Below are 14281 nucleotides of genomic sequence, written 5' to 3' on the forward strand. Positions count from 1 at the left end.
TTTAGTCCGATATTAGAAACCTCTTGAAGTTAAGGTAAATGTTTATGATATGCGACAGGTTTAATTAAAGCCACCAAGTCAATGTTCCACAGTCGCTGCAAAACAAATATACAAAGCCTCAAATTATGATTTATTGTGCAAGCAATCTGCCTCTATTTGCAGGAGTGTGTTACACAACTTTATACGACTACACACCATAATTTAGAACATCATAATGGGCTAAAAAGACAGGTAGAATGGGGGGGGGGGGGGTGTAGCCCTGATAATAAAGTATGACATAAGGACAGTAGTGAGAAAGGATCTTGGCTCAGAAGATCAGGAAGCAGAATCAGCATGGGTGGAGGTAAGAAATAACAAGGGGTAGAAAACACTGGTGGGAGTAGTTTATAGGCCCCCCCTCAAACAGTAGCTATACCGTTGGACAGAGTATTAATCAACAAATAATAGGAGCTTGTAACAAAGGTAATACAATAATCATGGGGGACTTTAATCTTCATATAGACTGGGCAACTCAAATTGGCAAAGGTAGTCTGGAGGACAAGTTCATGGAATGCATTCGAGACAGTTTCCTAGAACAATGGGCCAGAAATTCGTGGCCAAAGGCGTGAGTACGGTCGGGGTACTCACGCATCTGGCCGTTGGAAATGCCGGCGTTCAGCATGCACAGCGCATGCGGGGAACGCCGGCATTTCCAGACCCGAGGTCTAGGCACAGCGCGTGCGACTGCACAGGCAGCGCTTGCGCAGTGAACTGCGTAGATTTCATTCATGGATTCAGTGAGGGTAAGTCCTTACAAGTTACACTTGAAAAAAGCAGGTGTAAAGTTGTTCCAAGGCTGCGGAGGAAGATATATTTTATCGTGGAGCTTCTGAAATGCAATATTTTTGTTTGGGAAAGGGAGGGAAGTTATTTTAAGAAATTTTAAGTAAGTTTTAAAGTTTAAATTTTTTTTTTTTTTTTTTAAACGGGTTTTCAGAACGGTAGGTAGAAGGAGCAATTGTGGCTGTGTGAATGGAATGTGAGAATGAGTTATGTATATATGTCCACATATATTCCTTTACGTATATGTATGTATGTTTTATATTCCTTTACTAATGTGTATGAATGTATGTTTTTAATTATGATTTTCCAATAAGTTACTTTCTCTGAAAGTCATAATTAAATAATACATTCATACACATAAGTAAAGGAATATATACATAACACGCAAAGGAATATATACAGACATACATACTTTCAGAAGCTCCACGATAAAAAAATATCTTCCTCCGCAGCCTCTGGAGCAACTGTACCCATGCTTTTTTCATGTGTAAGTTGTAATGACTTGACCTCACTGAAAGCATGAATGAAAGCGGCGAATTTTACTGCGCACGCGCTGCCTGTGCAGTCGCACGCGTTCTGCCTCTGAACCCCTTCGTTCAGAGGACAGGAAATGCCGGTTTTCCCCACATGCACTGTGCATGCTGAAAACCGGCATTTCCTCCGGCCAGACGCGTAAGTACCCCGACCGTACTCGCGCATTTGGAAGGGAATTACTGGTCCAACATTTCACATGTCAATAAAATGAAAAATTTAACAATTGCACGATTTGCCCCCTCGCATCTGCGACTGAGGGTCCAAGGAGGTGCATTGCGCAAGAGGTCATCGTCGTACGTATCCTCACACTGTTCCCTTTCGGGAACTGTATGAAGTGGTGGAAGGATTTATGGCCGTGATTAACGCTCATTCCGTGACCGTAACCATCTTTGAACCAGCCATTAGGGTGGTTAGTCCTATGGCGTGAGGGTTTTACGGGCTCCCACAACCCATCTGAGAGGGGGGGGGGCCACCCACACCCACGGACGCAACTATCCCGCTGGATGTCCACCCAGAATTTATAGTTGGAGCTCCGACTCCACTTGCCGGGACTGTCTGGAGTGGGGTTCGAAACCCTACCCCTTCTGGCCCAGCGGCGGGGATGCTTACTGCTACGCAAAAGGCCCACTCCGCACAAAAGGTGACATCCATACGTTTCCTGCGCCTTTTCCCTCCCCGTGACTGGAGCCCTATGCTGCCACTTGAAAGACCAAGCTATCATCTGCCCTTTTTGCGGCGCCTTTGACTTCTCATTACCAATGATGAGCAGGCGCTGCGCCTCCACCTCCTTGAGGAGATTGCTGAGGTCATCATCAGTTCAATTGTGAGTTCTTTTAATGCCGTGAAGTGTGTTCATTCCAGCCATTTCACGTTGCTAATCGGATTGGGCCTTTGGTATAGCGGTAGGATCCCCGCCGCTGGGCCAGATCAGGGTAGGGTTTCGAACCCCGCTCCAGACAGTCCCGGCAAGTGGAGTCGGAGCTCGGGCTCTAAATTCTGGGTTGACATCCAGTGGGATATTTGCGTCCGTGGGTGTGGGTGGCCCCCCCTCCTTGTATAGCTTGTGGGAGCCCGTAAAACCCTCCCGCCATAGGACTAACCGCCCTAATGGCTGGTTCAAAGATGGTTACGGTCACGAAATGAGCGTTAATCATGGCCATAAATCCTTCCACCACTTCATACAGTTCCCCAAAGGGAACAGTGTGAAGACACGTATGACGACGACATTGCTAAATAAATAAATGGAATTAAAAAAATTCTTTTAGGGCTTTTAAAAGTCTTTAAATTGCTTTAATCTGTTTAAAACTACTTCAGATTCTTCAAAATAATGTAAACATTTTTAAAAGTTTATAAAAGTTACCAAAATCTTCAAAAAGCTTCCAAAAACCTATTTAAACTGCTGCTTTGCATGTAAAAATGCTTAGCAGCTTGACAGAAACATTGGGGGCGTGTCCTGCTACAATGAGACCTTAAGGGGCGTGTCTCACTTGCACTGCACGCTCCAGGCTTCGCGCTGGCTGCACTCCTGGGCGGCGTGACGTCATACGCTGCCCGGGATTCTTCTGTTTGAAACACCAATTCCAGGCGTCCCTGGAGCTGATCGGCAGGAGCGCAGGGTAAGTGCATATACGGGGCTTGCACGCGCGGCAAGCCCCGTTCACGAATTTCTGGCCCAATATGTCATGGAACCAACCAGGGAACAGGCTATTTTAGATCTTGTATTGTGTAATGAGACAGGGTTCATTAGTAATCTCATCGTAAAGGATCCTCTGGGAAAGAGTGATCATAATATGATAAAACTTTTATGTTGAGTTTGAGAGTGAAATACTTCAGTCGGAAATGAGAGTCTTAAACTTAAATAAAGCCAATTACATAGGTATGAGGGGCGAGTTAGCGAAGGTAGATTGGGAAATTGGATTAAAAGGTATGATGGTAGCTAAGCAGTGGCAAACATTTAAAGAAATGTTCCAAAATTCTCAATGAATATACATTCCATTGAGAAATAAAAACTCCACGGGAATAGTGATCCATCTGTAGCTAACCAAAGAAGTTAAGGATAGTATTAGATTAAAAGAGGCTTATAAAGTTGCGAAGAATAGTAGTAAGCCTGAGGATTGGGAGAGCTTTATAAACCAGCAAAGGATGACCAAAAAATTGATATAAAAAGGAGAAATTAGAATATGAGAGTAAACTAGCAAGAAATATAAAAGCGGATTGTAAGAGCTTCTACAAGTATGTAAAAGGAAGCGAGCAGCAAAAGTAAGCATCGGACCCATTGAGGCTGAGACAGGTGAAATTATAATGGTGAATAAAGAAATAGCAGAGACTTTAAACAAATATTTTGTATCTGTCTTCACAGCAGAAGACACAAAAAACATACCAAAAATAGTGGGGAACCAAGGGGCTATTAAGAGTGAGGAACTTAACAATTAATATCAGTAGAGAAAAGGTACTTGAGAAACGAATGGGACTAAAAGTCGACAAATCCCCTGGACCTGATGGCCTACATCCTAGGGTTCTAACAGAGGTGGCTGCAGAGATAGTGGATGAATTGGTTATGATCTTCCAAAATTCCCTAGATTCTAGAATGGTCCCAGTGAATTGGAAGGTAGAAAATGTAACCCTGCTATTCAAGAAAGGAGGGAGAGAGAAAACAGGGAACTACAGGCCAGTTATCCTGACATCAGTCGTCAGGGAAATGCTAGAATCCATTGTTAAGGAAGTGGTATCAGGGCACTTAGAAAATCATAAAATGATTAGTCAGAGTCAACATGGTTTTATGAAAGGGAAATCGTGTTTAACAGATTTATTAGAGTTTTTTGAGGATGTAACTAGCAGGGGGACAAGTGGATGTAGTATATTTGGATTTCCAAAAGGCATTTGATAAGGTGGCACATAAAAGGTTGCTACACAAGATAAGGGCTCATGGGGTTGGGGGAAATATATTACCATGGATAGAGGATTGGTTAATGGACAGAAAACAGAGTAGGGATAAACAGGTCATTTTCCAGTTGGCAGGCTGTAACTAGTGGGGTGCCACAAGAATCAGTGCTTGGGCCTCAGCTATTTACAATCTATATTAATGACTTAGATGAAGGGACCGAGTGCAATTTATCCAAGTTTGCTGATGATACAAAGTTAGATGGGAAAGTAAGCTGTGAGGAGGACACAAAGAGCCTGCAAAGGGATATAGACCGATTAAGTGAGTGGGCAATAAGTTGGCAGATGGAGTCTATGTGGGGAAATGTGAGGTTATTCACTTTGGTAGGAAGAACAGAAAAACAGAATATTTTTTAAATGGTGTTAAATCTCTCTGAACACCAACATTTAATAGTTTAGGTGTCCTCGTACAGGAAACACAGAAAGTTAGCATGCAGGTACAGCAAGCAATTAGGAAGGCAAATGGCATGTTGGTCTTTATTGCAAGTGGGTTGGAGTACAATAGTAAAGAAGTCTTACAACAATTGTACAGGGCTTTGGTGAGACCACACCTGGAGTACTGCACACAGTTTTGGTCTCCTTAAAAAACATACATGCCTTAGAGACGGTGCAACGAAGGTTCACTAGATTGATCCCTGGGATGAGAGGGTTGTCCTATGATGAGAGATTGTGTAGATTGGGCCTATACTCTCTGGAGTTTAGAAGAATGAGAGGTGATCTCATTGAAACATAATATTCTGAGGGGGATTGACAGGGTAGATGCTGACAGGTTGTTTCCCCTGGCTGGAGAGTCTAGAACTAGGGGGCACAGTCTCAGGATAAGGGGTCAGCCATTTAAGGCTGAGATGAGGAGGAATTTCTTCACTGAGGGTTGTGAATCTTTGGAATTCTCTACCCGAAAGGGCAGTGGAGGCTGAATCAGAGTATTTTCAAGGCTGAGATTGATAGATTTTTGGATTCATGAGCAATCAAGGGATTTTATCCTTATGTGGCTCGGTGTCAAATTTTGTGTCTTAAAATACTCCTGTGCAGCGCCTTGGGACGTTTTACCACGTTAAAGGCGCTATATAAATACACGTTATTGTTGTTGATGTTGATGATGATGATATGGGGATCGGGCGGGAAAGCAGAGTCAAGGTCGAAGATCAGCCATGACCTTATTGAATGGGGGAGCAGGCTCGAAGGGCTGTATGGCCGACTCCTGCTCCGAATTCTTGTGCTCTTAGTTCTAACCCCATATTGTTTCAGCTCGTGAGTGGTGCTGGGAGTATCAAGTTGTGCAGGAAAAATAATAGTTTACATTGGGTTGTAAAATATGGGATCTGATTTCATCTTCGAGTACATGTGGTTTTTCTTATATAGAAGTATGTCTAAATTCATAAACGTTTTAGTGCAACATGACACATGTTTGTTTTGCGACAAAAAGATTTTCTTTTTTTCCCCCCAGTGATTCCTTCTCCTTCAAACACACCCTGGCCAAGGGCGTAGGAGAGACACAGGCCACCATCTCTTTAGTGTGCTTCTCCATCATCGCATGGCTGAAGTGGGGAGCTCACTATGTAGATGATTACTAGTACAGTGGGAAGTACCTTCACCACGCGGACTGCAGCGGTTCAAGGTGGCGGCGGCTCACCACCACCTTCTCAAGGGCAATTAGGGATGGGCAATAAATGCCGGCCTTGCCAGCGATGCCCATATCCAAGAATTATTTTTTATTTTAAAAAGATTCCTATCCAAACATCCTGTTAGGGCCCCTGTGCATGTTACATTCACCACCATTTTCCTTTTCTCATTGCCCAGAGAACTGTGGATGCTGAGTCGTTGACTATATTCAAGGCTGAGATCGTTAGATTTTTGGACTCTATGGGAATCAAGGGATATGGGGATCGGGGAGTTGAGGTCGAAGATCAGCCATGATCTTATTGAATGGCGGAGCAGGCCCGAGGGGCCGTACGGCCTACTCTTCTATTTCTTGTGTTCTTACGTACAATGTATTTGTCAAATTCAGCATAACATGCATCAGGCAATACAGGAAACTTTTCTTTTATCCGGCACGGACGGGACCGATTCATCAAAAATTCCGGATGACCGAAAGCTATAGTAAAAGATACGGAGCTGAGAGCTCCGTATAAAGCAACAAACCCTGTTGCTCAGGTTCAGAACAATGGCCACAAGTTCCAAGTGTCTCTGTAGCTTAGCAACAGCTGCAGCCACACCCTTGCACAGCAACAGATCGAGGAAGGCAAGTAATAAAACTTACCTGAACCTACTCCTGAATTTTGCCAGTTAACCGAGATTTCCAGTTATTTAGGTGCCGGTAAATCGAAAGTTTCCTGTATTACCAACTTTTTGCTTTACATTAATGGATTGAGTATTGACACCACTGTGTCAGCCAATAAACTGGAGGCGGGCCAGGACTTGGCTAATTTCTCCAGCAAAATGCAGTGAGTGGAGTATAGTGACATAATACAAATTGTGTGCGTAAAATCAATGCCAGTCACTTACAGCAGTGATTGACGGGGTGGGGTGGGGAAAATTACCCAATCTCCATTCTGGTCAGGACTCGCGGTATCTTTATATGCAGCTTCAGTTGATTATACACGGGTGAAAAGACCTGGGCCTAGTACAGTCACTTTCTTACAAAAGCAAAATACTGCGGATGCTGGAAATCTGAAATAAAAACAGAAAATGCTGGAAATACTCAGCAGGTCAGGCAGCATCTGTGGAGCGAGAAACAGAGTTAACGTTTCAGGTCGATGACCCTTCGTCAGAACTGGAAAAAGCTGGAGATTGAACAGGTTTTTAAGCAAGTGCAGGGGCAGGGAGGGCGGTTGGGGGGGGGGGGGGAAGGGGAGGAAAGAACAAAAGGGAAGGTCTGTGATAGGATGGAAGGCAGGAGAGATTGAGAGATTAAGAGATGGTGCAAGGCAAAAGGAGATGGTAATGGGGCAAGCTAAGAAACAAAAGATGGCTCTAGATGGAAGGCAGGAGAGATTAAGAGATGGTGCAAGGCAAAAGATGCCTTGCACCATCTCTTAATCTCTCCTGCCTTCCATCCTATCACAGACCTTCGCTTTTGTTCTTTCCTCCCCTCCCCGCTTTCCTTGCCCCTGTACTTGCTTAAAAACCTGTTCCATCTCCAACTTTTTCCAGTTCTGACGAAGGGTCACCGACCTGAAAGGTTAACTCTGTTTCTCTCTTCACAGATGCTGCCTGGCCTGCTGAGTATTTCCAGCATTTACACAAGTCACTTTCTTCTTGCACGGACTCGGATTCTTTTTTCTGAACTCAACAATGGCTTTTGTCAGTGAGGTAAGCCACCATTTTCTCGTTGGCCGCAGAAAGGCATTTGTTTTATTTCCCTCTTGCAGGCTTAAGTCATTTTTTCTTTCTTATACCCCTGCCGTCTTGAAGGCACTAACCCCCTTGGTTAGGGTGCAATTCAACAGGTGAGAGTCACTCTCTGGTCCATTGCTCTCTTCATTAGAGACAAGAGGAGATCTGATGATCAAATTATGAGCAGCTTTGATACTGTAAACCAACCAATTTTCATCGGTCGTTGAGTAAACAACTGGAGGGCATCGAGTTAAGATCCCCAAAAAGAACAAAGCAAGGAGGTTAGAAGTTTTTTATGCATGGGATTGAAACAAAAACAGTGGTGGTAGTAGAATCCTCATTAAATTTTTAAAAGAAGTGGATAAATATTTTAAGATGAAAAATTTGAAAGCGGAAAAGAGCAGTGGAATGAAGCCAAGTGGATAGCTCTTAAAATTTAGTCAAATATAAATTGTATATTAATATCGGCCCGGAATTTGCGATCGGAGGCTTCCCGCGTGGAAATGTCTCCGATCCGCAAATAAAATGCCGGCGTACCTGGGGCCTCGGGATCCACGGAGACTGGCGGTCCCGGGCCTCTCCGGGTAGAGGCCCATGTATCCCAGGGGGGTGCAGGCGGTTCGCAAGCGCCCCTGGGATCACGTGGGCCGGCCCAACCAATAAATTTATACTTATGGGAGTTCTGTATCTACAGAAACCCCATCCGCATGAATGGGAATACCCCAAAAATACACCTAGACTTCAAATAAATAAAAATAAACCATCACATATTTAAAATTAATTAAAATTGCATTTAATTAAAGTTAAAACAAAAATTTAATTTTTTGAAAAATAAATTTAAAGGGGCTAAAAATAAGCTTACCTTATTCACAGCTTTTAAAATGTATAAATTATTGCTAAAATTTTATTTTATTTTATTTTTTAAAGTCTTACACTGGTAAAAGCAGGCCTTACGCCTGCTTTTACCAGGTGTAAGAATTTCACGGGCATTCGCTGGGTAGAAGTTGGGCAAATCTCCGTCCGCGGATGCCCTTTTCCCGGGGATGCGGAGGATCCGCCAAGATCGCAAGTTCCGGGTTTTAGCGCATGCCTAAACCCAGAACGTGCGCGGCCCTTACAGGCACGTGCGCACCTCGTACGCATCCGTAGGGGCCGCAAATTACGGCCCATCATCTTGATCATAGAATGATACAGCACAGAAGGAGGCCATTCGGCCAATGGTGCCTGTGCCGGCTCTTTGAAAGAGCTCTCCAATTAGTCCCACTGCCCTGCTCTTTCCTCACAGGCCTGAAAATATTTCCTTTTTAAGTATATATCCAATTCCCTTTTGCAAGTTACTTCTGAATCTGCCTCCTCCACCCTTTCAGGCAGTGCAATCCAGAACTAAACATACGTACATACGAATTAGGAGCAGGACTAGGCCACTCAGCCCCTCGAGCCTGCTCTGCCATTCAATAAGATCATGGCTGATCTGATTACTCCACATTCCCACCTATCCCGATAATCTTTCACCCCCTTGCTCACCTAGAATCTATCTACCTCTGCCTTAAAAATATTCAAAGACTCTGCTTCCACCGCCCTCTGAGGAAGCGAGTTCCAAAGACTCACAACCCTCTGTGAGAAAAGATTTCTCCTCATCTCTGTCTTAAATGGGCGACCCCTTATTTTTAAACAGTGACCCTAGTTCTAGATTCTCCCACAAGAGGAAACATCCTCTCCACATCCACCCTGTCCAGACCCCTCAGGATCTTATATGTTTCAATCAAGTCACCTCTTACTCTTCTAAACTCCAGCAGATACAAGCCTAGCCTGTCCAACCTTTCCTCATAAGACAACCCGCCCATTCCAGGTATTAGTCCAGTAAACCTTCTCTGAACTGTCTCTAACGCATTTACATCCTTCCTTAAATAAGGAGACCAATACTGTACACAGTGCTCCAGATGTGGTCTCACCAATGCCCTGTACAACTGAAGCATAACCTCCCTACTTTTGTATTCAATTCCCCTCGCAATAAACGATAACATGCTATTAGCTTTCCTAATTACTTGCTGTACCTGCATACTAACCTTTTGCGATTCATGTAACATAGAAACATAGAGATAGGAACAGGAGTAGGCCATTCGGCCCTTCGAGCCTGCTCCGCCATTCAATGAGATCATGGCTGATCTTCGTCTGAGATCATAGCTGATCTTACCAGTTCAGTACCCCGTCCCCGCCTTTTCTCCGTAACCCTTAATCCCCTTAGCCTTCAGAAATATATCCAATTCTCTCTTGAAAATATTTATTGAATTAGCCTTCACAGCCCTCTGTGGCAGGGAATTCCACAGGCTCACCACTCTTTGAGTGAAGAAATTCTTCCTCATCTCTGTTTTAAATGATTTGCCCGCTATTTTTAGACTGTGGCCCCTGGTTCTGTGCTCCCCGGCCATTGGAAACATTCTCTCTGAATTCAGCCTGTCCAGGCCTGCCATAATTTTATATGTTTCGATGAGATCCCCTCTCAATCTTCTAAACTCCAGTGAGTACAAGCCCAAACTATTTAATCTCTCTTCGTAGGTCATTCCCGCCATTCCAGGTATCAGCCTGGTGAATCGCCGTTGCACTCTTTCCATGGCAAGAACATCCTTCCGCAGATGGGGCGACCAAAACTGTACACAATACTCCAGATGCGGTCTCACCAGCACCTTGTACAGCTGTAGTAAGGTATCCCTATTCCTATACTCGAACCCCCTTGATATGAAGGCCAACATACCATTTGCCTTCTTAATCGCCTGTTGCACCTGCATGCTCTCCTTCAGTGACTGGTGCACAAGAACACCCAGGTCCCTCTGCACTTCCCCATCTCCCAATCTATTGCCATTTAGATAATAATCTACCCTCCTGTTTTTACCCCCAAAGTGGATAACCTCGCATTTATCCACATTATAGTGCATCTGCCACGTATCCGTCCATTCCCCCAACCTGTCCAAATCGCACTGTAGCCTCCTGACATCCTCATCAGAGCCCACCCCTCCTCCTAGTTTAGTGTCGTCAGCGAATTTGGAAATATTGCATCCAATTCCCTGATCCAGATCATTTATATATATTGTGAACAGCTGGGGTCCCAGGACAGATCCTTGCGGCACCCCGCTGGTCACTGCCTGCCACTCCGAAAACGAGCCGTTTATTCCAACTCTCTGTTTTCTATCCGCCAGCCAGTTCTCTATCCACGTTAATACTTTGCCCCCAATCCCATGAGCCTTAATTTTGCATGATAATCTTTTGTGTGGAACCTTATCGAAGGCTTTCTGGAAGTCAAGGTACACCACATCCACTGGCTCTCCCCCATCTATTTTACCAGTTACTTCCTCAAAAAATTCCAGCAGATTAGTCAAACACGATTTACCCTTTGTAAATCCATGTTGACTCTGTCCGATCCTTTCCCCATTTGTCAAGTGCTCCGCTATTTTATCCTTAATAATGGACTCTAGCATTTTGCCCACAACCGATGTAAGGCTTACTGGTCTATAATTCCCTGCTTTCTCTCTACCCCCCTTTTTAAATATTGGGGTAACATTAGCTACCCTCCAATCCACGGGTACTGTTCCCGAGTCAATGGAGTTCCGGAAGATGATCCTTAGAGCATCTGCTATCTCCAGGGCCACCTCCTTAAGTACCCTAGGATGTAGTTTATCAGGCCCTAGGACACCCAGGTCCCTCTGCATCTCGGAGCTCTGCGATCTCTCGCCATTTAGATAATAATGCTTCTTTTTTATTCTTCCTGCCAAAATGGACAATTTCACATTTTCCCACATTATACTCCATTTTCCAGATCTTTGCCCGCTCACTTAACCTATCTATATCCCTCTATAGCCTCCTTATATGTCCTCTTCTGAGTGAATGAACTGAAGTCAAATATTAATTTAAACATTAATAAAACAGAATCAATTGAGATCAATTGTTTTGTGCTGGGGGGCAGCAATCTTAAACAGGAATATGGATTTCACAAGCCATGGATTTTTGCAACACAAAAAAACTACTATCTGCTATGACTAGGTCACTAGGCACAAGGTTAGATGATGATACAGATATTTTTGTTTAAAAGGTGTGGTACAATTGCTTTAATCAAGTCACAGTTAACGAGATATTGACGGTTACATGCTACATGTAAAAGTACCAGCACCCTTTGCTTTGAGGTAGGAAGGTTGTGGGTTCATGTCCACTCCAGCGATCCCAAGTCACTATTCAAAGATGCGGAGGGAGTTCTCGGTAGTGTCCAGTCGAACACACACACACGAACACACACACACACACACACGATGAATCACTCTCACAATCGCCTTTGGCTGAGGCGTCAGAAGGTCCTTTTGCACGATTGTTGTTCTGGTTTTCTTCATCCGCTGGCTACACCGCAGTGACTGCACTTCAAAAGAAATATTTCGCTGGTTGGAAAGCACTTTGGGGTATTGAGAAAGTGATGAGGCAAGAAGTTCTTAAATTTGTGGTAAGTTTTTGACCACCACAACAACAACAATGTGCATTTATATAGCACCTTTAACGTAGTAAAACATCCCAAGGCGCTTCACATGAGCCTAATTAGACAAAAAACTTACACCGAGCCAAAGATGAGCGATATTAGGACAGAAGCTTTGGTCAAAGAGCTAAGATTTAAGGTGGGTCTTAAAAAAAGGAGCAAAGAGTGGTGGGGAGGTAGAGAGGGAATTCCAGAGCTTGGGGCTCAAGACAACTGAAAGCACAGCCGCCAATGGTGCAGCAAAGGAAGTCGGGGTACACAAAAGGCCAGAATTGGAGAAGCGCGGGTTGTAGGCAATGTTCCCCCAACAACCGTGCATCAATCGCGAGGTCCCCCACAGGCCGCTCACCAGCCGCTGTAAGAGACACCGCGCACACAAAAAAAATCAGAGGGAACACTGGTTGTAGGGCTGGAGGAGGTTACAGAGACAGGGAGGGGGCGAGGCCGTGGAACAGTTGAAAAACCGTGGCCGCATTACTTTTGCTAAAATATAAGTGTGTTTCACATAATAGAATTGGCAGTGTAGGCCCCCGACTGGTGACTCTTTATAAAGCTGATAAATGAAAACTTCTGCACCAAAAACAACTTAAAACGTGTGGTAAAGCAATAACTTAGAGAGGAAAGCCAAGGGACCGGCCATTAATCGGTGGTCAGGGAATAAAAAAACTTTTAAATAAACATCTTACGTTTGCCTGATGCATGTTGAGCTCTTGCTAATTTTAAACTCGCAAGTACATTTTAAAAGTGAGTTTTTCCCAAAATAATTTCTCACGAGGAACAATTTTGTATAACTTGCGGTTTTCAGTTAGAGTGAGACAAAGGCGGCCATCCATCAAACAGTGATTTCCCCTCAAAAAACTGCTAAATAACTTGGGTGATGTTAATATCAATCTTTGCTGTGTAATCCTGAGGAAATCCCCCCCGCTAGCCCAGACCATACACAACGGTCTTAATTGCACAGGAAATCCTTCAACTTCTCAGACTCACTTGTCAAATTCTCCCGTTGATATAGGCCATGAGTTCCTGCAGCAAATCCTTCTTGAATCCAGAGTCCAGGCACACTTTCACAAGTGATGCAATTACTATGCGCTAGTGCAGCGTTTTTCAAAAAGACAAAAGACAACTCTCATATTCTGCACTTTGATTTCCCATTTGCATTTGCTGTGTTAAACATGCCACTGCTTACGACAGGAAGCTTAGACGTGTTTTTTTTAAAAGATATATTAGTCAGTCTTTTTTAAGCTATAAAGTGCTGTACATCATCAGTTGTGTTGTCATAACTTTGTGCTATATCGGACGCCAAGTTCCAGTAGAAATTTACCAGAGATGCCACTATAATGGAGAATGATGTCACTTTGGTCGTGCAACGGCTGAAAGAAGAACATTGATGGTTTCTAAAAAAAGTAGAACAGATGGGAAATCGAGGAATGAACATTTCTCAATGTAAAGCACTGTATGAATAATGCAGCGCCGTATTACACGGTGACAGAAAGCTAAGACAATCTGTCTCTCCCCGCACTAATGGTACTCAGCACGTGGAGCAATATCACGAGAGTATTCAGGGTATTAATTCGCTTTTTGAAAATCGGGGTGTGTTTTTTTTTCTAATATTAAACTCATTTTTTTAGCTCTGTATCGCAATTCTCCTTCAGTGCTAAAAAGGGGTAATTAGCCCAAATTACAAATGCAAACATAATTGTGGTGCACTGACAGTTACAAACACAGCATTAGTGTTGAATTATCACCTACTAGCTGGGGGGGCCCGGCGTTGCCAGGGCAGTTTAGAGGGCCGCGCGGTTGACAGCCGGCCGCTGCCGCTCCCCCGCTCTGTGTCTCGGGCCACGCGGTTGACGGCCGCCCGCTGCCGCTCTCCCGCTCTGTGTCTCGGGCCGAGCGGTTGTGAGGCCCGGCCCGAGTGACCCCAACTCACCTCCCGCTCCGGCGGGCCAACGCAGCTGCCCCGCTCGCTGTTGAGGAAAAGCAGGGGAAAAAATGGCGGCGAAGTTTCGGGAGGCTGCAGGATTAGGTCCCGCCCGTGACGCACCGATTGGTCAACCATCAGGTCACTGAACTGTAGGATTGGTCAACCATCATGTCACTGAACGCTAATGAGCGGTAGGATTGGTCAACCGCTAA

The 14281-nt window shown here is 44.4% G+C and overlaps 2 protein-coding genes across 3 annotated transcripts in view; one reads left to right on the forward strand and one right to left on the reverse strand.

Moving 5' to 3' along the window:
* The window catches only part of chlsn (cholesin), a 437761-nt gene that overhangs the window by 358821 nt on the left and 64659 nt on the right, over positions 1-14281 (reverse strand). The gene's annotated exons all lie outside the window — the stretch shown is intronic.
* The window catches only part of gper1 (G protein-coupled estrogen receptor 1), an 80407-nt gene that overhangs the window by 59395 nt on the left and 6731 nt on the right, over positions 1-14281 (forward strand). The window lies entirely within an intron of this gene.

The sequence above is a fragment of the Somniosus microcephalus genome, chromosome 11, assembly GCF_052327205.1.
Source record: "Somniosus microcephalus isolate GS21.2 chromosome 11, FLI_Smic_1.0, whole genome shotgun sequence".
NCBI classification, from domain to species: Eukaryota; Metazoa; Chordata; class Chondrichthyes; order Squaliformes; family Somniosidae; genus Somniosus; species Somniosus microcephalus.